This window comes from Denticeps clupeoides, chromosome 17 (genome assembly GCF_900700375.1).
Source record: "Denticeps clupeoides chromosome 17, fDenClu1.1, whole genome shotgun sequence".
Taxonomy (NCBI): domain Eukaryota; kingdom Metazoa; phylum Chordata; class Actinopteri; order Clupeiformes; family Denticipitidae; genus Denticeps; species Denticeps clupeoides.
Genome location: NC_041723.1, coordinates 8925803 through 8932031, shown reverse-complemented (window position 1 = coordinate 8932031; position 6229 = coordinate 8925803).

Here is a 6229-nt window from a genome sequence, read left to right as displayed (position 1 = left end):
TTGAAACTGCTAAAAAAAAAAAAAAAAAGGGGGGGGGGGGGGGGGTTGTACTTTCATTAAATGAACAAAAGCTAATACAGAGCCCATTGTGAGGAAACGTGAGTCATCTCAGCGCTAATGCGTGCCCATTTACAAGGCTGAGCAACTATAAAACGGAACAATTTAGCACAACAACACGGGTAGCAAAGACCCCATTGTTGCCGGTTGCCGAGAACACATTAAAGATTTGGAGTGACCCAAAAAAAAAAAAAAAAAGACAGATCACCGTAGTCCTTCCCAGATCAACTCAAGCAAGAGTGTGTTGAAAGTTGCACTGCCAGAATGACCACAGCTACTGGTCTTCCCTTGGCCAGGATGCTCATCACCAGGGAGAAGGTCAATATTGTCCACGTATTTTTCCCGCTAGGAACGCCACCTCTTGCATTTCTGTAAAGCAGTTACATTTTAAGCAATGTTTTAAAAAAAAAAAAAAAAAGAGTAATGGCTTGTAAGACAGCAGCTGGACAACAGCTTCTTCTCCGGTAGTCTTCCTTGCCAGAAGAGACCCAACATGAAAGTTGGGAAATCTGTTGCGGGGTGTTCTGGGATTGGCAAACATCACACACATCTTGTCCTCATACCCCATAAAAAGGCACAATGCGCAGAGTTTGCCTCGGCTGATACAACTGGCACCATTTTCATGTTTGTTCACATCATGTTCCTCACGCCTGTCAGCGGATCCTGGCCAGGGCTTGAGCAGATGAGGGTCGTGGGACCAGAGCAGTGATACGGTGAGTTTTAGCTCCGGGTTATCCTAGGGTAAAGAAATTTGATAGAACACAAATAAAGGATGGAAGGGGATGAGGAGGCACCCATGAGGCACAGATATGCTTTTTGTCTCTATCCACCATCCCTCCTTTCTTGCTCCTTCCCTCTTTCTTCTGGGATGTACAGTGCAGCTCCTGTCCATGTGTAAGGGGCTAATGGAAGCAGGTTGAATATTTTAAGGCAGCCTCATGTCACTTCGCTGCGTTCTGTCATGTCATCAAGTGAGAATGACCCTGTTTTTTTTCCCCCTACTTCTCCCACTCTCCCCTTGCTCCTAAGTTTGGTATGGACATGACATCATTCCCTGGTTTTAGATGGTGAGAGATATATAAAGGTTCCCTGTGGGTTGAATTTGGATGCATGTTCTTGCATTTTATTCAATGCATTTTCTGAATAAATGAATATTTGCCATTATTATATGAACTTTTTTGTCACACCTGCTGTCTCGGTGAGGGTACACATAACTGCACAGTTGGTTCTAATTGTGCTTGACATAAATTGTAAAAAGTATTTTCTCTCTATTAAAATATAAATGAATGGAGTCAACACTGAACATATGAAGAAATTTTATGGATTTTATTTTAAGTGACCTTGCCACAGTCACAAGGTGCGTCTTTACAAACTAAGGTCTCTGAACAAGCTGTGGGCATCTCAGACATGTAGGTCTCTGTATCAGATCTGCAAGATTCGAGCTATTTGGAAGAATTCGCCCAAAAACAGCGGCACTTGTTGTGGACAGAGGTTGTTCCTCGATCCGGACTCCAGGGGCGCACAGAACCCACCCCTCCACAGCCCCTCTGCAGTGCCCACACACTGATCTAAACCTGTGCTAAATCTCCACCATCTACCTCCTGACAAGACGTAATGCCTTGACTCCTTTTCGAACTTGTCAGCGGAGGGTCACACTCCCTCCTCCACGTGCATGTCCTGAGCGAGCATTGCATGAGTTACGCATGTGGCAGAAAGGCCGCTAAAGGTGGGTACGGCGGCGAAAAGCTACCCCTTCTGCGCCTTTGGTGCCAGGTCGGACAGAGTGCTCGGTGAGTGGAAGAATCCTCATCCTATAAATAGCTGTAAAAAGCAAAATCTTTAGTAAGCCCCAGTGCACAGAATGCACTTTCGTGTCTCCTAATGTTCACTAAGACAACCAGCGCAGGCCTCAGCGAAGCAGGAGCTGGCAGCGAGCCACAGACATTCCTGACTCCCCCAGGTTGCTGTTGGTTCATCTGAGCTCAGCAAGTGCACTCCGTCACCCCGAGACTGCAGCCCAATCTGCCCCAACGGCGGTGTGTGTGGGGGGCTCTGGGAAGGGGGATTCAGAGTGCCCAACCGCACAGCTGTAGAGGAAGGGAGTAGGGGGACGGGCCGTTACCTTACAGCAGGGCTGGACAAAAAATACGTGGAAAGAGCGGCGCCCGTTTCTCAGTAAGTGACAGTTTGAAGAAAAACACTTCCTGGTGGAGAATTAAGTGGGATAGGCTGCGAATATGAGAACATGTGCGCTTGATAGATGCATCCCGCAGCTTATTAAAAATGCGTCTACAGCATGTTATTAATGGAAACTCTAACCACGGAAAAAATCCACCAAATTGTGACGGAGCCTATAAACTAGCTGGGTCCGCATCTGACGAGTTCGGTCCCCTGCAGAGACCTCCAGGCTGGTGCTCACCAGACGGCAACCAGCAGGATTGGCCAAGTTAATCAGACAAAAGTAACAAGTTCGTTTTTACTTATTACTATTTTTAAAAGTATTAATATATCTTATAACTTAGGGGCACTTCATATTAAATGTGGGGCTTGCTTCTCTAGTGTTTAAGGTCTGACATCTTCAGGACAATATAACATGAAAGAATGGCTCGGTAGTTATGTGTGTCTTGAAGAAATGAAACCTTTTTGAAATTAACATCTTTAATGATGTTTTTATGGAAGGAGTTTAAAAGGAAAGGATATTGATGATTGACAGCTCCTGGGCACATTTCTTTCTCATTTTGTCGGATTTAAACCCACACCTGTCAATACATCAAAAAACATCATCATGTTTCCTTCTTGGTTTATTTATTTTTTATCATAAGTCTTGAAGAGGCCCATCTACACTTTGGCCCCACCTTCTCATTCGATGTGTTTTCTTTATTTTCATGACCATTTACGTTGGTAGATTCTCACTGAAGGCATCAAAACTATGAATGAACACACATGGAGTTATGTACTTAACAAAAAGTGGAGACCTGGCCTCCACAGTCACAGGACCTGAACCCAATCCAGATGGTTTGGGGTGAGCTGGTCCGCAGAGTGAAGGTAAAGGGGCCAACAAGTGCTAAACACCTCTGGGAACTCCTTCAAGACTGTTGGAAAAGCATTTCAGGTGACGACCTCTTGAGGTTCATCGAGAGAATGTCAAGAGCGTGCAAAGCAGTAATCAGAGCAAAGAAACTAGAATATAAAACATGTCTTCAGTTATTTCACCTTTCATCATTTAATAATTAATAATTAATAGCACTGCAAATTAATAGCACTGCAACCCAGGACTTTTCCACAATGAACAAGTCCTCTCGCTCACATGACTGTAAAACTACTGTAAATGTGGCATATTAGCTGACTGTGATGTCTAGAGGAATGTCCTACCTGGTCAGCCGGGTACAGTATTAGGATTTGTTCCTCACAATTATTTTTTAAAACTGTGTGTCGTGGTAATGCAGCATTACGTGGATTTACTAAAACATTAGTGAATAAGATTTAGAAACTGAAATCCATTTTACTCGGGAAAGTTACTGGGAACCAGCCATCCTGCAAGAAGACTGGGGTGAAAACCTGTGGCATCAGCTTCATACACATCAACACGCTCCTTTTTTCTTTTTTTCTGGGGGAGGAGGGGGGACTGGGAAGCCCTCTAGGCTCTCCGTGTGCAATCCCTTATTTTGTAGCAGCCTTGCCTCATCAGTGCAAATGTTATTACACCCAATAAAGCTGGAAGGCTAATGCACGTTGCGTTGTTTTTTTTCTTGCTTTTCCTCCTTTTGCCACCGATGTGTTTGCCACCCCCATGCCGTGCAGTTTGGCCAAGAGGCATGGGAGGGAGTCAGAGCATCTCGCGGCGGCTTATCTGCAATCAACACGGCTTTACACCCACTGGGTGGTCTTTGTTTTGGGCAGCTGTCCATTAAATACATTTGCATATAAAAAAATGAAATAAAAAAAAGCGCAAGACTGATAATAATAATGAAGTTGCGAGGTGTCATTTGGAGCGAATTGGGCCTGGCGCTGCTTAAAGGGCTCCGCTTGTTATAACAGGAGTCAGCGTTACTTTGAACCCAGAAGTGCTGAAACGCGCGAGCCGTTTAAAAGACAATAACACGTTTCTTCTGGATTTTCACCGCACAGGGACTTGTGTGGTGCAATCACTGTAAAAGGGAATGTAAGCAAATTAGCTTCTCCCGGCACCAGAGACCCGGTGTCTGCTGCGGAGCTTGCAGGCCTCTCGCAGGGTTCATTTGTGCGAGAGGCTTTGGAACCTTCAGGTCTAATTACTAGAACAGCGGCGTTTGAAAGCAACTGATGAGATTAAGCGTGGGGGGGGTACAACAAATGTTTGAGGATCACATTAGGAGATTCTTAAACGTCTGAGAATGCCGCGGTTTCAGGCTTAATGATATCTGACGCCTCCCTTGGCCAAACGCAAAGGGAGACTTCTGGGAATGTGGCACGCGCCGGTGTTCTTATTGTTCATCGGCACGGGAAAACCGGCTCCTGTCTCATTCACGCTAGAAAACCCCGGACCGCCTCGGCCCACAGGAGGCTGGAGAGACAGGAACAGGTGGGCGCGTTTGAGGCAGCGCGCGCGATACGGTCTGCCGTTGGCCTGGAAGCCGGGGGCCCGGGGCACCACGAAGGCGAGCCAGGCCGCGGTGAAAGACGAGCGGCAGGATGTGTGGCCCGGACCCACACCGCTGTCTGCGGACACAGCAGCCCGGAGGCCCAGGCAGGCGAGGTGACGGCAGCGCCGCCCCCCCCACCCCCCGCCAGTGGGGTTGCGGGTGGGCGGCCGGGGGAACGGCGAGAGGGGAGCCAAAACAAACCTCTGATTGCTTGGGGTCTGACCCCGCAACCCGTCATCATTCAGATGTCGCGGCAGGGGGGGAAGGGAGGTGTGGGGGTCACCGGGATATCGTGGGTGGGGTGGGGAGCTGGCACCCACTCGCTCACCCACTCGCTCATTCCCTCGGCCGCTGCACACACCCTACGGCTAATTAAACTCTCCACACCAGGCAGGGTCGCTGGCTCCGTGGGTGTGGCACTTGGCCACCTCCTTCAGATGAGTCTTTCTAATCAAGCGCCGCCGCTGCACACTTTGTCCCGTAATTGGCTGTTGTTTGAGGTAATCAGGGTCGAGGCCGAGCGAGGGTGAGCGTGACAGGAGGAGGAAGGGGGGAAAGTGAGAGCGAGCGGGGCAGAAGGAGGAGAGCGTCCCAGTCTGGAGAGCGGCGGTGTGGTATGGTTCGGGTTATGTTGCGGTTGAAGCCGTGGAGGAGGGAGGAGCGTGGGGCAGCACTCAGATGGAGCTCCCATTGGGAGGTTTTAGGCTTCAAAATGGTTTCCTGTGACGTCGATAGTATGTTTGATTTGCGCTTTGAGGGGTTAGCGCTATTCTCGGGAGGGGAGAATCTAGCACGCTTTCATTTCCGTTACGCCAACAGCCAGCATAAAGTTGGCAGGGCGAGGCAGGGGGGTTGCAAAGACAGATTTTCCCCCCTCCGTAAGAGACGCTTTTGTGTGTTTGCATGCGTGTGCGCCAAAGTCATTTTGCCACAGCTTGATGAATTGTTCTTAATAATTGGAACAGTTCGGACGTGAATATTTTCCTGCTGCGCGCCGAGAGGTGCGGAAAAAAATGAAAGTTGTTTCACAATTTTCAAGCCGGGGTTGAAACGCTTCGGCACTAATTGCACACAATGGATACCGGATGGGAAATGGGTTGCTGTACAATTGAGTCCAGTTTGTGTTAGTTCAGCTGGGCTTTGTTGCGCGGGGAGCTTTGCGATCCCTCTAATAACCCAGCGGTGCCCGGCATAAGAAGTGTGCGTTGTCGAGCCTGCTACAGGGCCAGGCTGGATCTTTGGAGGACCTGGAGGAACCCTGGCATGATAGAGTCAACGTTTCGTTGTCTAAGGAGTTTTCTCTTGTTCTAAAACCATTGCTTTTTTTTTTTTTTTTCCCGCTGGGTGTAGCCTAGCTCTTATTAGCCCTCCTAATACTCTTATGTAAATATGATTTAACCATGCCTGCCCTGCTGCCAAGGACATATTAAAGCCTTTGACAGTAATTTCTTTTCTTCTGAGGATTTGAAGAAAATGAAATGCCCTCACTAGGTGGCCTCCATTATGCTGATGGAGGTTAATAACACCGACTGTTTTGCTTCGGTGCTGTA